Genomic DNA, 23,922 nt, shown 5'->3' with positions numbered 1-23,922 from the left:
CGCTTTCGGATCCCGACCCTCAGGGTGGACAAGCGAGAGAGGATCACCTGAGTGCAGGGTCACAAGGGATTGGCAGGAGGATATTCAAGAGCAAGACATGGCATTCCCCAGTCCCAGTAATACCCCAACCCACTCTCCCTCAGCCTTCATGGGGTATTTTCAATCTCACCCCATCTCCCCTTCCCGATTTACAACAAATACTGAGACGAGGAGGAAGCAACTAAGAGCAGTAAAGATGTCCAAGAGTCAGGCAAGGTCAGGCATTTAATAATGATCACACACACCTGACTCCACTTGACTGTTTTTTCAACTTTAAAAGGTGTGGTTTTTCACAAGGAAGAGAGCAAGCTGGGGATGCTGTCAGGACCCGAGAAGCCAAGGAGAAGACAACAGCAGGAGTAAAAGCCTGGAGGAGAACGGCGTGCCAAGGCCCTGTCCTGGTGTTTCTGAGGGACTGCAGCGTGGCTAGGGAACCCCGACTCCAAGGAGCCAAAGTAAGGCAGCCTGTATCTTGCTGGTGGCGTTTGCAAAAACACTCACTGCCGGTCCCAAAGGTGTCTGAGGGGCAGGTGGTGAGACCCTGACCTCAACCCTGTGCATCCAGAGGGACTGCTTGTCAACGTGATGCTACCCAGTAAGAGAGAGAGAAGACTGAAGCGGAGCGGGTGAAAAACAAAGTTTTAAAGCAGCACAGAGCGGAAAGGTTTGAAAGTGCGTGAAGGACAGAAAGCATAGAAGTAAAAAAGGGGCGCTAACGGCGCAGAAAAAAAGAAAAAGCAAAAGAAAGGCATGTGAAGAGTTTTATGAGTGCAAAGCAGCATGTACAATGGAGAGAAGTGCAAAGTGGGCATGATAAAGAGAGTACAGTGTGTTAAGCGTGCAGGAAGCACAAGAAAGAACCGGACAAGTGCAACAGTGCACAGTGAACTAAGGATGTGAGGTGCGCAAGAGGCGATAATAAAGTAAAGGAAAGTGCAAGAGTTCACAGAGATGTCATTGCAGCAAAATGCCAGGGGTAGCGGAAGTGACATCACATGACCCATGACCTCTGATGACATCACAGCAAGTGATATCATTTGACCCCACCTGAAGTGACATCACGGGAAGTGATGGAACAGGACATTTCACCCCTTGACCAAACAGGAAGTGGCACCACATAGCATTGTTCCTAAGTACACTGTGAAAAATATGGCTACAATATCACTGTAGTGTGATATACATTTCATACAATAATGGATCACCATATGTATTATTAATATCAGTGTGTATAAACCCATATTATCAAATTACTGTGAATGCAAGTAGACGTCCAACGCCAAATGATAATGATGTGTTATTATATAGCATTTTTGCGTCAGCGCTTTATATAAAACAAATATCCATACAATATACCCCAACCTGTGTTGGCATTCATTTACCCTCAGAAGAAAGAAAGGCTGAGTTGGCCTTGCCGGGAGTCGAACCTGCAACCTGCAGATCACACACTTCGCAGCAGCGAGCGCTCAACCCATCTCAGCGGCTATAGTAAAATGAGCAATTACATATCTGAATGTTCTCAAAGTTGGAAAGCAAATGACACTCTGTAGTGATACCATTAAACTGGTAACAGATTTAACAGCAAGCCTGTTCATCTGCAGGTCTTGTGCAAAGTTGGCCACATGTCAAGCCTACGTGGATATACTTTTCAGGCTTCAGAGATTGGCAAAATACATACCATTGTGAGGATTCATAACCGTGTATTGAAGAATTTAGAGTAGCGCAGGGAAGCAGGGAAAGCAGCGCACTCACACGGCATCCCGTACTTTGGGCACTCGTTATCTCATACATCTAAAGAAAGATCCTGAACAGCATGCCATGGAGATAGGAAATATAGACACATTATAAAAAAGCATTAATTGTGGCATAATGCAATCAAGGGACACTTTATGTGCTATGGTCAAACATTTCAACACTGTACACTTTTAGGCAGAAGGATTTTGCCAAGTGACCAAGGACACAGAGATGGAATTGTGTCTTGTGATAATCGTAACAGCAACAACGGCAGAAAAAAACATACTATAAATGCAACTTGCAAAAAGCAAAATTCATAGTCCAAATGGATGCTTATTCTACTCCAAATGATTTTTGGAAGTTTTTGTCTGCATTGTGATTTTGAGGTGTTTAAAAACAGACTAAATCAGTGACTCACTCCCTGAAGTGTGCCTGAAATAAACCTTTAATGAGTTTAGCAATTCTTGTATAGAATTCTAGAAAGACACATTATTTGTTATTCCTATTCTTTCTTATTTAGGGTCAGTGCTCAAAGTGTTACACTTTTGGAATCCCCTGTTTTTTTTTTAAGAGGCCTGAACAAGAAAGACCGCCACTCCAGAAACAAAGAGCCACATGGTGCTGCCCACAGCCCGGCAGCTTCCATGTATTTAAACAAAAACTTTTTGTTTTGCTTTTTAGGTTAAGCAAGTGAGACCATAGAGGTAGCAAGGTAGAACAGGTGCGACCCCTGGTGACCCCCAAATGAAATCCTTGAGAATGGACTGTGGAACAAAAGGAACAGCAAAGAGAAGGTGCACGTGTGCACAAGCAAGAAGCCAAGGAAAACAAGAAGCAGTGCAGGAAACACCTGAAGGTAAAGGCTGACAAAGAAGAGCAAGGAATAAAGGGAAGGGTTACAGATCAGAGTGGCACACCCAGGAGGACCAAAGAACCAGGTGGTTTTGAAAGTCTTTGTGTGCCACAAGTGAAGTGTGTATGAAAGAACTATGTTTACAAGGAAAGGTACACCCTGACCAGTTGAACTTGTATTTGAAAACATAAATGGGCCTAAGCTTGGGGAAGGGAACACTGAGAGGCCTAACAAAGAAAGCAAAGTACATCCTGACAAAACTGAATTAGTGTTGGAAACTGAAAGTGGCCTGAGCTTGGGGAAGGGAACCCAGAGAGGCCTAACCAGGTTGGAGACTTATTGTTTTGTAGTGTTGAAAGGATTGAAGCTTGGGGAAGGGGACCCCGAGGAGCATCAAAAGGAACTGTGTTATATTTCTTTTGTGGTGTTTGGAATTTGAAGTTTGGGGAAGGGAACCCAAAGGAATCCAAAGACACTGAAGGAATTTGGGAATATTGCAAGGGTTCTGTGTAGAAGGTCTTATGAACAGCCCTTTTTGATTAAACTCATTTTTGGAACATTGACTAAACTACACCTAGTGAGAAGACCACCTGAAACCAACATTGGTTTCCTATTTTCTGTTGAACCACTAGTTTCCTTTTTAAAGACCTCCTATCACATTTGTATAAAGAGTGAGGGCAAGCATCGGTCTAGACAGAGACAGACTTTTATTTTGGACAGTTAGACATTGACGGCCTTTAGAAACACCAGTTAAGGGAACCATCCCTTCAGAGTCAGGGCCAGTCAGGCATTACACCAACCCAGGAACCTTAGTAAATAAAGGTTTTGAAACAAACACTTTTCAGTCTGTGTCTCTCTTGGTAAATGCTGCATCAGTAATTCCTGAATATTGCTCAAAACATTGCTTCAATCATTCGAGACAGTCTACCAGATTTTCACAATTCACATGTTTGCAGGTGCTGATCTTGGCCCAATCAGTCTTTCAGAGGCAAATCTCAATGACCGTCTGTACTAATATGTCAGTAAATGCCAAACCGTCAGTGGTGGGGGTTCCTCCTCTGGCCAGTTCCAATGTCGCTTAAGTAATATAAAAGGTTTTGATAGGGTGGGGAGCTCTCAGCAGCTGATTTAGGTCAGCACGAATTGGGTCTTTAAGAATCGATGATGACCTGCAGTTCATACTGGAACTTAACAGGATCCTCCAGAATCTTGGGGAACTTTTGGTCAATGTTGAAGAGATTGGTCACACTTCATGGGGCATGTATTGTGACTATGGTATTTCCTCCTCCTAGGAGTTGCCTTAGAGGGAATACGCTGGCGTTGCCATGCGCAGGGGAACCTGGAAAACCTTCACAGGTTTGAGGGGCGTTTGAAGATGGTGATCTAAAGAAGCTAGAAATGTGGGCATGTAGTGCGTTTGAGACAGACCGTATCTGAGTTGGGCTGACAGGTGAACAAATTGGGGTGGACTGATCATAGGAATGTGGTTTGTGCAGGGTAGAGTCAGGGCTAACTCTAACTACCTACCTGATCGGGACTACCCTGTTGCAGGGCAGTTGCAGGATTTAGTATAGCCATTTAAAGTTTCAAGAATGTCCTCAAAAGAATTCCTTCAGTGGCCATATCCCTTGGCTGACGAGGTATAAGCGCTTAAAACCAATTGTAAGCTTGGGTAAATGCAGGTTGGAGTACTCAGTTTTTAGCATTTGGACTTTCTCTTGTAACTTCTCCTGTGTGTCTTTCAGGGCTCAGGTTTTCGATTCTGACTGTCTCTTTGTTGCCTTGGAGAACCAGTCTAAATAGCTATCCCATTGTTGCTGTTGCACCTGCACTCCTGTCTTCTCCAGGGCTTTCCACAATACGGTAATCTTATCTAGGTCAAATGTGCCTCGCCTAGAGAAGTGTCTAGGTGATTTATCCTGAGTATAATCGTGCAATTTATTCAGACACTTACAAGCTTTAAGCGGATAGTGCGTATATATAAAGTGAGCTGGGCTCCATTTAAGAGCAAGTGGCACCTCTCTAGACATACATGACCCCTTTCTCACAGGGACTAGACACAGCATTACTTATTGCGGAACCAGGTCTCTACCCCACTCTGTCAGCACCAAGCACTGCTTACAGCGTTGTAGCATCTATTCAGAGGTTCGAGTGGAGTGACATGAGCCCTATTCCATCCCCCATTACAGACATTACAGACAAACCTGTCAGTGTTGGCCAAATCTAAATCCAGATGACTCTTGTTATGTCACAGCACATGTTTGCCTGTTACACTACCTGGAATACCGAGCTGTTCAGCTTTTTTCAGAAGCTGGATAGGGAAATGTTGCAGACAAGACACATATATGGAGGAAACAAATCATGTTACAGCGCCCGTAATAGAACAGGCGAGAGTGAGAAGGGGCACAAGTGAGTTGCACACATAGGGTTTGAGGTACCAGGTAGGGATCTGGCAGGATAAGTAATGGGCTCTCATTGAATCATATTTTATTTCGCATTGGCACAAGACACACCCATTCCAAGATCCTAGTCTATACTATACTACTCGCTTTCCTTTATTTCTGATTTGACAGATACAGCCATAGCCAGGGTACCTTCCCATCTAGCTCCTTGGATAGCCAGACATTTTCCAGATTTACCAGAGACATACATTACCTCGACCCGTTTCCAATAACAGTTAACAAGACATGTGTGAAGGCATCATGAAGCAAGACACAGACAACAGGCTTAAAGTTTTAAGTAAAAGAACCAGAGGCCAGCACCTCTCAATGTCTGCATGCCCCAACTGGCCATTTAACAGCCTGCGCCTGTATTGATTGCTTGCATACCTTTTGAGAAATCTGCTTTGAATCTGCCTAGCGCCTACCTATGTTTGCCTAACTATGCTTGCCTACCTATGCTTACCTGCCCTAACCGGCCTGTAACTGCCTGTTCCTGTATTGTTTGCCTGCCTCATCTCTTCTGAGAAACTTGTTTGAACGTGGCTAGAGCCTCTCCTTGTTTGCCTGCTCTAACTGGCTATAGAACTGCCTACGCCTTGTATTGATTGCCTGCATACCTTTTTGGGAAATCTGTTTGAATCTGGCTAGTGCCTATCTATGCTCGCCTAGCGATATTTGCCTACCCTAACAGGCGCTTCAACTGCCTGCGCCCTGTACTGATCTGCCTGACTGATTGTTTGCGAACCCTGTTTGAACGTGCCTGCCTAAGCTGACCTCTCCCCTATAAATTGCTTGCCTACCTCTCCTGGGAAACCTTCTTAAACAAGGCTAATGCCTTCAACGCTTGCCTGCCCTAACTTAATCTGTGGTGGTTTATGCCGTATCGACCTGTGGTGGCATATACTTTACTGATTTCTTACCTTTGTATTGATTGATTGTCAACCAACTGCCCAGACCGATTGTCTGCCTACTTTGTAAAATTTGTTTTGAAGAAGTGTGGCTAGTGCCTTCCCACTGGTTGTTGCTACTATTGCCACTATCTGCCTCCCTAAGCCTATGCCTGACTGTCACTCCAAGCCCTTGCATGGTGGTTTGACCTTAACTATCAAAGTGCTAGATTAGCCAGAATTTATGAGCCCCCAATCAGATCTATTCCTACCACAATAGGATTAAGGTCTATGTGAACTAGGCCTTGCCTAACCAACACAAATGTGAACCTAGCCCCCAACTCCAACCTGGTGCCTATAAATAGACTAGCTAAGCATAGCAAACCTAAAACATCATAAGCTCACCACTCGATAAGCACCTTGAACCCTCAGATCAAGGGAGCTCTAATCAATTCCAGATCTCTAGTAGCACGTGCTGCAGAAATCGCTGACCTGATCTTAAACGAGGACTTAGACTTCCTCGCCATCACCCAGACCTGGCTACACCCTGCAGCAGGCCCCATGATCATGCTAGCAGTCCCGGACGTCTATTCTATATTAAGACAAGACAGATTAAAATCTAGAGGAGGTGGCATCGCTATTATCTACAAATGTAGCCTCTCCATGAGACTAGCCATTCCTATCGATGTCCTCTCATGTGAACTGTTATCTGTTAAAGTTCCACTCTTCAATGCCTAAACCTTTAATATCCACTTGATCTACCGCCCCCCCAGGCCCTCCTGGGACATTTGAGGATGACATTAACACCATTTTGTCCAGCAACCTCAAAAGTTCTACACAAGTACTGGTACTTGGGGACCTCAATATGGGTTTTAATGACCCATCAGACCAGCTCGCCCTTACTACACTCAAAACCCTTTCAGAAATAGGCTTTACCCAAAGAAGTAACGCAACTGCCACAATAAAGGTTGAATACTTGATTGGGTGGCAGACTACAACTGTCAAGCTAATATCCTCTCTATCTCACCACTAGCTTGGACTGACCACCACCTTGTGTCATTCATGTTCTTCACCATTACACCCCCACCATCACCAGCCATCAGGGCTCCACCAACGTTAACCAGAAATAAAAAGAGTATTACTGTGGATAGGCTTATCCTGGCCCTACTCCCTACCCTCAACATGCTCCCAGAGAACATGGATCCTGAGATATTGGTCGAAGAATACAATGCAATCCTGACCACTTCCTTAGACATGATTGCCCCCCTCAAACTTAGACCAAGTAAGCCTAAAACCCACCTGAACAAATGGTTTACACCTTTCTTAAAAAACCTAAGGCAACTAAAAAGAAACTGCGAGGCCGCCTGGAAAAAACTACCCTCAGCAGCCAGCAAACTCAAACTCACTAAACTTTCATCCCTCTATAAAAAAGAAATATGTCCAGCTAGACGAATCTCCTTTGACACACGCATATCCCAAGCCAAATCCAACATGAAGGAATTATTCTCCATCCTCAAAGAAATAGAGACCCCCATTGCACCTATTGACACATGCATTAAAGATAAAAAATGGTGCTCAGAGATCCAAAACTTACCAGCTAATAAAATATCCACTTTACAAAATAAAATCTCCAGTAAAAGAGCTTCCATAAATGACTCTCCCCCATCTAAAACAACCGAGAGTATTACTGCTAATGAATCCACACGATTCAACTTTACCAAAGTTTCTATTCTCGAAGTGGAAAGAATCATTCTGTCCTTGAAACCGTCTAACTGTCAGGGCGACCTCTGCCCCGCACAGCTCATCAAGGACGCAGCCCAAGACCTCTTCCCTTTCATTACGAAGCTCATCAACGCATCCTTCTACACTGGTACCATCCCTACAAATCTTAAACAGTCCTGGGTACTTTCACTTTTAAAAAAACTTACTCTTGACCCGTCTCTGCCGACCAACTACAGGCCAATCACAACAGTACCTTTCCTCCTAAAAATTCTGGCTAAAGTTGCTTATGTACAAATTCGAAAACACTTGGAAGTACACCATCTACTAGGAGCCAGACAATCTGGCTTCCGTCCACAACACGGCACAGAGACAGCACTTATCAACCTAAAAACCCAAGTTGACGAGTTTAGAGACAAAGGCAAAGCTGCCCTACTCCTCCTCCTAGACCTCTCGGCTGCATTTGACTTGGTCGATCATACCATTCTATGCAACCACCTTAACACAGCTGCACACTTTTCCGATAAGGCAATTACATGGATTAGATCCTTCCTAAATGGTAGAACCATGAGGGTTTTCTCGCCTACAGCAGCTGCTGACCCCATACCAATCACCTGCGCCGTGCCCCAGGGTTCTTGTGTCTCGCCTACATTGTACAACATTTTTACCAAGCCTCCTTTTTGATGATCTAGATCATCTCGGTATCACCTACACTAACTATGCAGATGATACCCAGATCCTCCTCCTGCTTTCTGGGGATTATGAAATGGATTTGGCCTTGGTGAACAGAGTGTACATCATCATCCAGGCATGGATAGCCACGCATGGACTATGCCTGAATGATGATAAAACTGAACTCATCATCCTGGGCACCACCTCTAGCCTAAAAAAACTAGGACCTGACTACTCCTCATTCATAATCGATGGTAACAGCATTAAAGTAGGACATGAAGTAAAAACGCTAAGCTTTTACCTTGACTCAAACCTCTCATTTGCCAAACAGGTTAATTCTCTGGCGTCCTCTACGGCCTACACGTGCAAACTTATCTGCACAGCTAAACCATTTCTTTCCGACAGTAGTTGCACCACCTTGGCTAGAGCCCTCATCTTGTCTCACTTGGACTATTGCAATGCCCTCTACCTTGGGTCAACCAAAGCTACCATTAGAAAAATCCAATCTCTACAAAATAATGCCCTTCGAGCGGTATTAGGCATCTCCAGAAGAGACCACATCTCTGAGAGTAGCCGACAGATTAACTGACTCCCTACCAATGACAAAATTATCCTAAAAACCTTGTCACTCACCCATAAATCCCTTAATAACGCTGCGCCCATTTACCTGGTCAACAAATTCCATAGACACATCTCCCTGAGACCTTCCAGAACAGCTTATAAAGATTGCCTCTCTATTCCTAATTTCAAGCGCTCCACAATCAGTGGCAACAGCTTCCCAGTTAAAGCAGCTAAACTGTGGAACTCCCTACAACCCACATTGAGAACTGACCTTCCCTACCAAAACTTTAGGACCAACACCATCCTGTGGCTGAAAGCGAATGATCACTAAATGCAGCAAACAGACAGGATCCACTGTGAAGAGCCACTGCTACTCCCACCCCTATTGTATACCTGCACACATTCACCTTACTATCACCTATACCTGTATATAGTGCTGTTACAAGCATGCTGTATGTATCACTGTATTTTGCTCTTGTAGCATCCGCCGATATGTATGTTCTATCTGTATATACCCTTGTATTTAATACCTGTATGTAATTATTGATTTTGTTGTAACCAAGCTTTGCATATTCATGTAACTGCTGCGCCCTGTTACCTTAGGGTAAGTTGCGCATTATAAATAATAAAACAAACAAACAAAATACTTTATTTAACCAAATGTCAAGATGGTAAAAGACCTAACTTGCCCTATGCTAAGGTGGGATTTCCCTACCTGAACGAAATTAAGAAAGGTCAGAGTCCAAGATTTCAACTTAAAAGTCTGCCTGTGTCCAAAACCTATGCTTGCCCTCACAGCTAAATTTAACCAATGTGTAGGGATATTAAAATCAAAAGAAATTGTGTTCAATTCAAAGTTCTGAGCTTCTTCCAGCTCACAGCTTTCGTTCAGCTCCCCTTCTTCAAGTAGAAGAAAGTTCCACAAACATGTCTCAAGATTACCTTTCTCCAGTTCAAAGTGAAACAGTTCAAAACAACCCTTGGGGTTCCTTTCCCGTAATATCGCAAATGGGCAAGGGAACCCCAAGACCTAAGTTCAAAGCAGTATCACAGATGGGTCTCTGGGTTCCCTTCTCCAAGTTCAAAGCAGTGTCACAGATAGTCTTGGGGTTCCCCTCCTCAAGTTCAAACACTCTTCCAAGTCAAGTGAATACTCCTTTTGGGATTGTTCTTTCCATGCTCCAGCGCCAGACACACTGTTAGGAAGGCATGGGATCAACAGTAAGACAGACACAAGGGCCCACAGTTCAAGGGTATTTATTGAACTTCAAGGGTATGATAAACACCTATCTAATCCTAAATCTACAGATGGGAGCAAGCTACGACCATCTAACAATAATAATGCAGTCCAAGTGGTGTCTTGTCAAAAGAAAAGGGCCTATACAAAAAACACATATTGCCAATCCTTACCTCTAAATACAAAAGAAGTTTTCACACTAATGATATGTCAGGATGTTCAGGCCGTTGGCCTTCCTTCCCCACGTTTTCAGCACAGGATAAGGCGGTTCACTCAAGCGAGCCCAATCTCTGGATTCTTCGGCACAAGGATACAGTTCAATTACTAGCATTAGGGCCTTCTGTGCCCAAGTCTCTTTACTTGTCAAAGTCTCTTGATTCAGAGGGCCTGATGTACCAAAACAAATAAAAAGTTATTTTCCTCTTACAAGTTCTCAATTCAAACGATTCACTCTTCCGCCGGGATCCCCCTCCGCTGTGCTCAGATCCCTTTAATACAATGATCGTTACTTTGGAACCCCCTCTTACGGGCTCAGATCCCCTTTTTACAATGTTCACTCGGGTGACTCATGGTTCACCCCAGATCTCCCTCAGCCGGACTCAGATCCTTCCTCTTACACAATTAGTCTCCCTCAGCCGGGTTCCAACCAATTTCAGTTAGTATCAACTATCAAAGACTTTCAAATGTGCACAGGGATTAACCCATTGCAGGACCACTTTGATTTCACAATTCCTTTTTACATTTGCCACCTCTCAGTTGGATACCTAACAGACAGAGACCTTCGAATGAGCACCCACGTGGTGCCGGACCACTCTGTTTACGGTATCTTTCTTGGCTTCATAAGTTCAGTCACTCATCTGTGGTTTAATTATTCATGTCGCTCGTTACATATGCTTCACACACTATTCTCTTCAGATTTTTCTATACAATGTTGCCGCTTGTAACCTCAGCTCTAACACAGACCAGTCTGGTATCAGTCTCCCAGAATCACCGACTGTGCTGACTTTACTGGTGCTGCTTTGTTGTAGGAGCCAAGGACAGTACCACAGCAGCAAATGCTCCTCCCCACCTTGGTTATAGACGTGGGAAAGCCTCGGGTACCTCCGACAAACGTTGCACATTTCTTCAGCTTTAATTCCAGGTTTTATGTTTCTTATTCTCGAAGGATCTTGAAAGTAACAGTCTTTCTCTGAAAAGGTCAAGGGCACGTCCCTCCTTGCAACCCTCTCTGGTCTTGCTGTCTTTCTCCTCGTATTAAACTGCCATCTTGTGACTGCTGCTTCCTCATGTGTTTTGCCTTGCCCAGAGTGTGCTTTCCATGTGGGGAAGTGTGATGATGTCAGGTGTGTGTGTAATAATCAGTAATTGCCTGGCTCTGCCTGACCATTGAGTTGGGACATGTCAAGTATACATCTCGGTGTTAGTCTGTTTTCTCTCACAGTGAACTGTCTGTGAGAAAGTGTTTGTGTCAGGAAAGGGGAGGGGAGGAGTTGAGTTGCTAAGTATTCTACTTGGTAATATGGGAAAAAGGTGTTACAGGGAAGGGGATACTGTCTCTCGCCGATCAGTATCTCACTTCCACTCCCTGAAGACTCCTCATCCAGGTAATCCTCCCGCTCTAGTCCACCCCCAAGAACTGGGTCCACAACCGATGGGTGTGTCCTGGCCACTTGGATGACAGATCCCTGGGGACTACCCAGTGAGACACCTTCAGGTTTCTCACATACCCTTCCCCTATGCGATATAGTCACATCTGTTTCATACGGGAACAGAGAAAGGAAATCCATGTTTCCTTGGCCTTTGCCTTTTCGGTGCTCCACAGTGATACAGTAGGGTTTCAGGTCTAAGAACCATTGCATGACTCGAGGGTTAGAATCTTTCTGCTGGCTAATCCAAACTAGTGTAGAATGATATGTGATGAGTCTGAACTTTCTTCCTAGGAGGTAGTATCTAAGGTGGATAATGGCCCACTTGATGGCAAGGGCATCAAATTCCAGGACAAAGTAATTATTTTCATGTGGGAAACGTTTGCGACTTGTAAATAAGATAGGGATCTCTTAGCAGGGAGGCGTCTGTTTGTAAAACAAATTCCTTTGAGAAATCTACTACCTTTAGGATCGGGTTCTGGCACAGGCTTTGTTTTAGGTTGTTGTAACATATATCATCCTCGTTAGTCCAATACATTTCTGGGGTTCAGCGTTCTTTAATTTGTCTGTCAGCCTAGCTGTCCTGTCCAAGAATTTTGGGATAAACCTGCATTAATAACCAATTAACCATGAGAATGCTCTGAGATCTCTTTTTTTTTTGTCAAACCGTTGTTTGTAGTTTGATTACCAAACTTTTACAACTTTCTCTTACAATACAAGTTTCATTTACACATTTTCATATACTTTTCCACAGAAAGTTTCCTAACCATGATGTTTTTTGAATAATTGACAATGTAAAATACAAAAATTAAAAATACTTAAAAAACATTTTGAGCCAAACTAGTGATTGTCATGTGGTACCTTCTCCCCATTCTTACGCTTCCACTTTTAGGTTTACATATAACAGCCCCATACATTTTATCCCCTTGTCAATTTTCACTTTGACAGTAACGATTTGACATTAACTACTTCACTGGAACATTTGAACATAAATACAGCAAATTGTTATTGCCCATGTGTCAGCAGGGTCAATGCTTCTCAAGTAATTCATTGGAATTTTACGCAACATTGCTTGCATAGTAAGCAGTTTGTTTTTCTAGATCAGCATTCAATATGGATAGAAAGCGCGTAAGCCGTAAGATGGCTTTAGTTGTCAAGCCCCACATACATACCAACCAAAGCCATTCTCTTGATTCAGCAGAGTCATTCGCATGTTCAAGTTCAAATATTACTTTACGTTGCACTTCAAAATAGGTACAATAAATGATCAAGTGCTTGAGTGATTTGTGCGAGTTAGTCATTTTACAGAATCTGCAACTGTCCTCGGACAAGGCTTCAGTGGACTTTATCCAATTTTTTGTTTTTCTCTAAGGTTAGCAATTGATTACATGTCCCTGGCTATAGGGCAAGGAAATTGCTGTAGATATAGCTTATGTGGAATATGAGCTGTAGCAAATTTGGCAGCTTCTTTGTAGGACTTAAATCTATCCAAAGAATTAAAAGTTTTACACCAGTCGTGCGCAAATAGGCGGATCTTGACATGCACATGGCGATATTCAAGATCAGCGGGAGTTAATGCCATCGCATCTAAGAGAGCTTCCATTTTTCTATAGAATTTTTTAATGGAGGGGGGATTGAGGTCGTTAATCATCATCCCGAGATCTTCATATAAAGAATTTTGGCGGGGGAAATATCATATTTGCAAAGTTTGTTAATTGGCTCCAATTATACCGGGAAGACAATGATGTCAGTCCTAATTCCTGTCTTAATACCGCATTTGGAAGCGAGTTCGCCAGACGCAACACACCCTTCCAAATTCGACCTTGTAACTGATCAAGGAAGGAGTCTATATTAGCCAAGCGCATGTCAAGAGCATATAATAGTATCGCCGCGACTTTAAGGATGTAAAATTCAAATAGTGGAAGCAGGGAGAACTTGCAATACTTGACCAATATCATGCGCATTTGTGTTGAGGGGATTTTTGCCTTTTGATTCAATATGCTCTTCCAAGTTGAGATTGCATTTGAATCTGATATCAAGTAACCCAAGTATCGAATTGTGGATATCCGTGGAATGGAAATCGAACCAATGGTCCAGATCCGTGGACATGAACGTTTCTTTAAGTTTTTGAACAGAAAGATGTTGGATTTCCCTGCATTGAACTGCAAGTTGTGAGATAAGCAATATTCGGCAAACAGGGAAAGCTTAGTTTGCAAACCTGACGGTGGTCGATCAAAGATGACTATGTAATCAGCAAATGCAAGCCAGTGGATTTTTAGATGGCCTAGTCAGCTGATTTGTTGCAACCAGATATCATTGATACTGCAAAGATATAAATTAAACAAGGTGGCAGCCAGGTTGCAGCCCTGTTTGACTCCGAGTGTAATCGGAATTGGACCCGTGGTGGCTCCAGCTTAGTTTACTCTAATGAAGTACACAGTGTTGGTGTGCAATTTGGCAATTAAGTATATAAGATGGCCAGGAATACCCATCGCCCACCTTTTTTGCCACAGAGGCCCCGCACTACAGTCAAAGGCAGCTGTTAGATCCACCGAGGCCATATATATTGGCCCTGTGTCAGGAGTCTTTGTTTTGGCGAGTAGATGCGCCATAAGTGTTGCATTAAGGGAGGCTCCCATCCGCGCTCTGAAGCCGATCTGAAAGCGAGACAGGATATTATTGGTTTTCAGAAATGCTTGGAGGTCCCGTAAAAGTAAGATAGCAAATACTTTAGCTGACGCATTTATCAAAGCGATAGGCCGATAGTTTGCGGGATTACTCCTTTCCCCCTTTTTGTATATGGGTACAATAATTGAACCCAACCATGATGGAGGAATAACTAAGGATGTTAGCACATTATCGAATTGAGATTTCAGTAGTTTAGCCCAAAGTGTTGGATGACGTTTCAAGACACAGGGAGGGATGCCATCTAGACCAGCTGCCTTTGAATAGTTGAGTGCATTAATTGCACACTCAATATCTTGGAGTGACCACAGGATTATTGGCAACTGTGGAAGAATTGGTTCAATTGCATTGATAATAGAGAAACAAGATGAAAGCGCAAATTTGTTCTCATAAAAGTTGGCCCATATTTCTGCGGTTATCGTGGAACCCTGGTTCAGGGGTAATTTACTTGCGTCTGACCCTAAAATTGCCCATGTTGATCGCCGTTCATTGCGGAATAAAGAGTTTATTATCTTTTGATTATCATAATTGTGTGTGTATCGTTTAATGTTTTTACATTTGTTACGATATGTGTTACAAATCGTTCTTTTGAACTTATCGTATTCTTCTGGTGTACAGAGGATTTTTTTTTTTAAGTTTGCGTATTTCTGCGTTTTTTGTACGTTTTGCTAATAGGAGTTCAGGACAGCCATTCGATCGGTTGTTAATGTTTGGATTATTGGTTTCATTTTGGATCAAAGCCATAATATGCGTTATCATCTGCAAATATTTGGCTGGTTCTATGGTGATTGATTGATACTTCCCCGAGCTGCCCTGAAGCCCATCAAGCCAATTATCAATGTGAATGTTAATTCTATCGCATAGACGGTTGTTCCATCTAATTGAGAGTGTGCGATCACCTTCCAAAAATCTCTGATTAGGATCATGATCTAGAACAGCAACATTAGTGTGTATGGTCAGCAGAACTAACATGTGATCGCCAAATTCCGGATCTATTGTTATTATGTGGTTGCAACAATCTTGAAGGTTCAATGAAATGGCAAAATGAAATGCAAGATCTATGTGGTCCCCTCTTGCAGGTATACTCTGAGCCTGGATTTTGAGTTGGGAGAAATGTTATATCCCAGAATGCTAAATGCCGATTCCACATACAGCCCCTGCCCTGTGATGAAAAAGCGGGCTCACTGTCCATATTAGTAGAGGGTTGCTTCCAACATTCGGCGTTAAAGTCGCCGCCAATCATTATTCTACATGCCGAATATTTGGTGAGTACTTTATCTAAGAGTGTGTCTAATAGAATGAGTGCACTATCAATCTTTAAACGGATGGGATTGTGATATAAAGATACACAAAAAATATTCCATGGAAGAAGGTTGTAATGATATAACAACAGCTAGAAACAGTGGAGAATCATAAACATCATGAGTAATTGAGTGCAATTTTGTGTTTATACAGATGGCAGTTCCGCCACGCGGACGGCCACTTAGACCTTGCACAGCCGGTACTTGATGGACAAAGAAGCCAGGCAATGCGATGCCTTGCATTGCCATGGTTTCTTGGCAGAGTAGTATATCACAATTTATGGCATCGTACCTCGTATTGAACCATGAGTAAAGGTTTGTGAAGCCACATGAGTTCCATGAAAGAATGGAAATCTTGTGTGGCTTATTACGTGGGAATGTTGTCCATGGCGGGGTTCAATGTAGAGGCCAAGGAGGTCAGCCATGACCAGTCCTTACTGGCATTTGAGAGGAAAACCAATTGGCTTATTACTTCCGGTTGGATCCCACCCTGCTCTTTTGGAGCGACTACAGTTGATATTATTTGGGCAGGTTGGCTGAGTGGTGTTTCATTAAACGCAATAGCTTCATGTCATGATCCGCCCCTGGAACTATGGCACGATTGGAAAGCACTGCCACGAAGAACATGATAGTAACGGCCTAGCCCTCAACCAATATGGCGGCCACCGCTACTTAAACCAGCCCCGCCCACTTACCTGCGCGTTGTATCTGTGATTTCCATCGATACGCTCGCTCGGCTACTCCTCCGAGTAGCCTCCTCCCAGCCTTCTACCGTTTTCTGCCTGCGCTTCACTCTTCTTGCCCAGCCTACGATTTTACCTTGCTTCCTTCTTTCTGCGGCGTCTGTCGCTCATCATTCCACTCTGATTCCTTACCTTCGGCGCCTCGCCGTTCCGACTCGCGGTCTCCTCCGCCACTCTCGCGCCTCCTCGCGTTCTCCTCTATTAGCTTCGGGGTTCCGTCTATCCTTTGGGTTTGGGACTATACCTGGCTTCTAGTCTCTCCCTCTCTTTCTATCCGTTCTGCTTCCACCGCTCTCTTCTGAAATTGTTACGGATCCTTCTGTGGCAGCTTACAGTACGCTACTACTTCTCCCAATACCTCGTACTCTTTGCTGGTATATTATTCCTGGGGCTTTGCCAGTTTGCTTCCTATGTGATCCTGAGAAGTGAAAGTCACCCCAGAACTTTACCGGTCTGCCTCTTGCAACTATACTCGACTCGAGTATCCTTCCTGGAACTGCCTGCAGGGTTTTTTGTGCCATCCATCGGCTTTTTCCCTGTCTTTTTGGGGCTTGGCTCCGCTGGGCCCCCCTCAAGACAGGTCCCATTCCCTGTCGAGGTGGCCTCCGAGGGAGCCAGGCCTTACTTGCATGACAGGAAGTCAAAAGAGAAGCCATCTAAGGAACATACCAAGGTACTACGGAAGAAGCCATCCAGTGTCCAAGAAAGCCAAGAAGAATCTTCAGGTGAGGAGCAGGGGGCGGAAGGTGATCAACGTGACAGAATACAACGCCCGAACGTAACCATGGCTTCTCTGGAACAGTACCAGGAGTTGGTTGCCGCCTTACAGGGTTTAACCATAGAAGTACAAGCCCTGAAGACTGAGAACGCCGCTTTACGCCAACAAGTGGTCTTCCGTAGAGATGACCAAGGGGATTTGCCGCCTATGCCTCTTACATTTGGAAAGTATGATGGTTATCCCGGCGGTCTAAAGGAATTCTTAGACGCCTGCCAAGTTCACTTCGTCTTTCGACCTTATGCATTTGAAACTGCTAGAGCTAGGGTCGGTTTCCTTATCACCAACCTAACGGTGAATGCCTTGGCTTGGGCCACCCCTTTGGTGACCAGAAACGACCCCGCTCTGTCCAACTATGACCAGTTTGTGGATCTCTTCAAAGGGAGATTTGATCGTCCTGAGGTCCTATACACCTCTCTTGAGGCAATACTCGATGTGAAACAGGGGAACACAGACGTGCAGACCTACATATCCCGATTTCTGAGACTAGCGGCGAAGACAGACTGGCCTGATTCGGCTAAGCAAACGATATTTAGGAGAGGTCTCCAGGACAAACTAAAGGACGAATTGGCTAGGGTAGCTCGCCCACCGTCGTTCCAAAATCTCATGACACTGACCCTACAATTGGAATACCGGCTGTCTGAACGCCGACAGGAAAGAAGGAGACCTCGGCTCAATCTACCATCACCTAGCCCTGCTCCACATCCTCCCAAAGACATGCCGACATCAGAAGAACCAATGCAGATAGGAACAGCCCGAGGTCCTTTGACGCCTGCAGAAGGCAAAAGAAGGAGAGACTCCGGTCTCTGTTTATACTGCGGCTCCTCGAAGCATTTACTCAGGGACTGCCCGGAAGTACCTCCACGAAGAAAGGAAAACTCCAACCCTCGGTCCTTTGCAAGGGTGGTCTCGGGGAACAAGAAGCAGCCCTTGCAACCTTACCCGACCCTCGGAACTAAGGGAAGACAACAGTCTGATGATCTTTCGGGTTCAACTATGGACTACAGAATCCTCCCCCATAGAAGTTCTAGCCATGCTGGACTGCGGAGACGCAGGTAACTTTATGGATATCGAATGGGCTAAGGCACAACAAATCGCCATTAGACGCAAGGAGAAACCTATCCCTGTAGAAGGGGTAGACGGAGAACCCTTGTCCTCAGGCCCCATAGATTCCGAGACTTTACCCTTACACTTGGTCTTGGGAGAACACCATCAATCTATGATATTTGACCTGATTCGAGCAGCACATTTTCCTTTGGTGATAGGTATTCCATGGCTTAGACGTCACAACCCTCAGATCAATTGGACCACCAATGTTGTGCGTTTTGACTCTACTTATTGTAAGGACCACTGTACAATCAATCCCCCTACCCAGGGAGAAAACAAGGAGCACCGAGCACCCCAGCATAAGGTGGTAGCTGCCATTCCCCTACGATACCAGGAATATGCTGAGCTGTTTCAGGACACTGTACCCAAGCTATTACCTCCCAATTGACCAGAGGACTGTGCCTTAGATCTCCTTCCAGGATCCGTGGTTACCTTTGGTAGAATGTATCCTTTGTCTCCTTCCGAAAAACTAGCCTTACGGATCTACTTGGACGATAACCTTCAGAACGGACTCATTCAGGAATCCCGATCGTCCGGGGGAGCATCGTTATTCTTCATCCCCAAAAAAGACACCACCGAATTGCGGCCTTGTATTGATTACAGGGGACTCAACCAGATCACTGTACGTGACCGCTATCCTATGCCTTTAATCAGAGACATTCTGGAAGCGGTCAGAGGGGCCTCTTATTTCACGAAACTAGACCTCAGGGGAGCCTATCATCTTCTCAGGATAAGGACAGGCGACGAATGGAAGACCGCATTTCGAACCCCATTCGGGTTATACGAATACCGTGTCATGCCCTTTGGTCTCGTGAATGCCCCAGCTGTTTTCCAAAGATCTATAGATAAAATCTTTTCTGACATGTTGTTTGTGTCAGTTGTCATTTATCTGGATGACATCCTTATCTACTCTGAAAGGCTTCAAGAACACCAAGAACATGTGAGACAGGTGTTACACCGACTCCAGTCTAACCACCTTCTGGTAAAACCCGAGAAATGCCAGTTCAAAGTAACAACTGTTTCTTATCTAGGTTATATCCTATCCAAGGAAGGAATCCAGATGGAACCTGAGAAGATTAGAGCCATCATCGAATGGAAAGAACCTAGAGGAATAAAGGAGGTTCAAATATTCTTGGGTTTAGCCAATTTCTATCGCCAGTTCATCCCTAACTTTTCTGACCTGATGTTACCTATTACCGGTCTTCTCAAGAAAGGAGTTAAGTACGTTTTTGGTCCATAACAGAAGAGGGCATTTTTGCGCCTTAAGGAGTTATTTACTTCGGCTCCCATACTTGTACAACCTGATCAAACAAGACCCTTTTTCGTAGAAACAGACACGTCTGGAGGAGCACTGGGAGCCGTACTTCTACAAAGAACGGACGATGGCCTCAAACATCCAGTCGCTTATTACTCAAGGACTCTGATGAAAAGTGAACGTAATTACTCAGTTCTGGAAAGAGAATTACTTGCCATAAAATCAGCCTGTCAAGAGTGGAGGCACCTACTCTTGGGAGCAGCTTATCCTTTCCAAATACTTACAGATCATCGCAACCTCCGGGTATTGCAGCAGATGGAGTGCACCAATGCTCGACATGCCAGATGGGCCTATTACTTTTCCCAATTTGAGTTCACCATTTCATATGTACCGGGTACTGAAAACAAGATGGCAGACGCACTCTCCAGATGCCAAGGAGAGGAGAACAACCTACCGCAAGAGCATGACCTCTTGTTCCCAAATCTGAAGATTATGGCTAGGGTCGTGCCACTTCTACAAGATCTGGTAACCCAATACAGTCATCTACCGGCCATACCCGCCTCCGTCACTCAGGCCAATGACGGTCTATACTACCATGGTACAGAGCTGTTTCTCCCTTCCAGAGAGCTTCAAGAACAGATACTATCATGGTGCCACGATACCCCCCTAGCGGGACACCCAGGTATCAAGAAAACACAGGAACTCATAAGCCGCAGATTCTGGTGGGCAGGACTACCCAAGGATGTTAAGAGATATGTAACCTCCTGTCCCGTATGCGCCGCTAACAAATACCAAACAGGCAAACCTTTGGGCCAGTTGCAACAGCCTATCCTACCCACTAGACCCTGGGAACTGATTTCCATGGATTTTATTGTTGACCTGCCGGAATCCGAGAATAAGACAGCAATTATGGTCACTGTAGACACCTGCAGCAAGATGGCTCATTTTTCTGCTCTTTCAGGTCTACCGTCAGCTCCAGAGACGGCTTCGATCTTTCTCAGAGATGTCATTTGTCTCCATGGATTGCCTCGGACCATCATTTCGGACCGCGGAACCCAATTCACCTCCAAATTCTGGACGTTACTATGTCACCAATTGGGTATCAGCCGAGCACTTTCCTCTGGTTTTTACCCCCAAACTAAGGGACAAACCGAGATACTCAATACTGGGTTGGAACAATATTTAAGGTGTTTCTGTAGTCACAAACAAGAAAGATGGTCAGCCTTTCTCTCTCAGGCCGAATTCGCCTATAATAACAATTACCACACGTCCATTCGCATGAGTCCATTCTACTGCACTTACGGGTATCATCCACAACAACTGCCCTGGACCGGAATGCAACCTACCCAATCTCCCGCCATAGACGACAGGTTGTCTGAACTCAAGGAAGTTCATAGAATGGCTAGAGAAGCACTGGAAGGCAGTCAGCTCACACAGAAAAGATGGGCGGATAGAAGTCGACGGTCCAACCCAGAATGGAAGCCAGGACAGAGAGTCTGGTTATCTACCAAACATCTTCCTAGATGGATACACACAGGCAAATTTGCACCTCGATACCTGGGTCCTTATCCCATCATCAGACAGATCAACCCTGTAGCTTATGAACTACGCTTACCTAAGGGTCTTCAAAGAGTACATCCAGTCTTCCACACCTCATTACTCAAGGAATACAAGGAGGATCCTTTTCACCGCAAGACTCAGAAGACAAAGACTCCTAAGGTAAAGGAATCCCAAGAATACGAGGTTGATTACTTAGTGGATTCACGTTACCACCGAGGGAGACTCCAATATCTGGTCCATTGGAAGGGATATTCCGAAGATGAAAGGACGTGGGAACCCAGGTACCATCTTCACGCACCCAGACTCGTAAGAAGGTTTCATCTGAGGTATCCAGGAAAACCAGGGGGGTTCCGGGGAGGGAGAGGCCATACTGTCATGATTCGCCCCTGGAAGCTATGGCACGATTGGAAAGCACTGCCACGAAGAACCTGACAGTAACGGCCTAGCCCTCAACCAATATGGCGGCCACCGCTACTTAAACCAGCCCCGCCCACTTACCTGCGCGTTGTATCGGTGATTTCCATCGATATGCTCGCTCGGCTACTGCTCCGAGTAGCCTCCTCCCAGCCTTCTACCGTTTTCTGCCTGCGCTTCACTCTTCTTGCCCAGCCTACGATTTTACCTTGCTTCCTTCTTTCTGCGGCGTCTGCCGCTCATCATTCCACTCTGATTCCTTACCTTCGGCGCCTCGCTGTTCCGACTCGCGGTCTCCTCCGCCACTCTCGCGCCTCCTCGCGTTCTCCTCTATTAGCTTCGGGGTTCCGTCTATCCTTTGGGTTTGGGACTATACCTGGCTTCTAGTCTCTCCCTCTCTTTCTATCCTTTCTGCTTCCACCGCTCTCTTCTGAAATTGTTACGGATCCTTCTGTGGCAGCTTACAGTACTCTACTACTTCTCCCAATACCTCGTACTCTTTGCTGGTATATTATTCCTGGGGCTTTTCCAGTTTGCTTCATATGTGATCCTGAGAAGTGAAAGTCACCCCAGAACTTTACCGGTCTGCCTCTTGCAACTATACTCGACTCGAGTATCCTTCCTGGAACTGCCTGCAGGGTTTTTTGTGCCATCCATCGGCTTTTTCCCTGTCTTTTTGGAGCTTGGCTCCTCGGGGCCCCCCTCAAGACAGGTCCCATTCCCTGTCGAGGTGGCCTCCGAGGGAGCCAGGCCTTACTTGCATGACAGGAAGTCAAAGGAGAAGCCATCTAAGGAACATTCCAAGGTACTACGGAAGAAGCTATCCAGTGTCCAAGAAAGCCAAGAAGAATCTTCAGGGGAGGAGCAGGGGGCGGAAGGTGATCAACGTGACACTTCATCAAGGATTTTGAATGGTATCGGCAGGAGCCCAATTGTTTGTAGTTCGCGCCTGTGTTGCCATATCAAATCAGAGATGATGGAGGTTTGTACTTTACATACCATCCGATAATTGTGTGTTTGGGGAAGAGTGATCCATTCTATATCAGCCGAGTGGAGCGTTCTGAGTGCTGGAATTTGCCTAAACACCTTCAGCAGAGCCGAACGATTTAGACGTTTGTTACCGTAAATGTCCGGATCGGACCTCCAGCCAAATATGGTAGGAAAGAGTTTACTGGCTTTGCTTATGGGCTTTGGAGAACATGCAGGTTCTTGGGGCAGCTTTTCAACTGAAGGTCCTACCAGTTGGAAAGCATTCCGCATATTTGCATAATCAGATTGGTCAAGGTCTGTATCCCTTCCCAAAATTGAGTTGGATTGGGTGCAGCCTGTTGATACGATGGACGGAGACTTTGATATTTGTGTCTCTTCATAATGGGAAGGAGTTTGGCAAGCTTCTTTTCCTGCTTGTACAGCTTTAATAGCAATGGGCTTAAAAAAAGTTGATAGCTGAGTTTGAGCAGTAGTTGATGTTTTGTCATGAGGCACTGAGATAGGCCCTGTTGTTTCTTTACGGTCACCCACATTGCACTTTCCTTTATGATTTGTGGATGACGGACCTGTACCGATACTTTGAGCAGGGGGCTGTCAAGCTTTTTCAGTTTTAATGGGAGGGGCATGCGGGGAAATCTTCTGTTCAGTTTCTGGAACCTGTTTGTCCTCCTGATCCGGACTAGCCATTCGGATGGATTCACGATTGTTTTTTTTTTAGTTTTTGCCTTTTTTATTTATTTTGGGGGTAGGTAGTTTTGCTGCAGAAGAAGGGGGATTTCTATCCGCCTTCCTCTTTAGAGCTCTAAAGAAGAGGCGCTTTTCTTTGCGGGAGGTGAAAAATTGTCCAGCGCTGGCTGAGTTACCATTCTTATCCTTATCCTTATCCTTGCCATCCGGATTAGTTGGATCACTCTTGGGCTCCAAGAAGAGGTTGGTAAAAGCTGACAGACTGTCAGGGTGGAATATTTGATCCACCTCTGCATCCCCTTGGACCGCTTTGGACTCAATTGGACGTTCGATAGGATTCTTTTGAACAAAGAAAAGTATTTGGTCAATCTTTTCTGTATTCGTATAGACCATTTCACATAGTTGGGCGTGGGTAAAAATGTGATGTTGGGAAGGGACCAGGGGAGCAGCAACCGTTTGGGCAAAGGATTGCGCAAATTAGTAGCTTTTTGGTTGGGTTGGAGGTGGCATAGCTGCAGAAGACACCTGTTCTCTCGGTTCAGTTTGGGTGGCTATGCTCACTAGATCAACCTTTTACTGGATTGTCAGTGCGTGCAGGTACAAGCTCACCAGTCAAAGG

This window comes from Ambystoma mexicanum, chromosome 2q (genome assembly GCF_040938575.1).
Source record: "Ambystoma mexicanum isolate Mex_15411 chromosome 2q, UKY_AmexF1_1, whole genome shotgun sequence".
Taxonomy (NCBI): Eukaryota; Metazoa; Chordata; class Amphibia; order Caudata; family Ambystomatidae; genus Ambystoma; species Ambystoma mexicanum.
The sequence above is the reverse complement of the archived record's forward strand: the minus strand, read 5'-3'. Positions refer to the sequence as shown.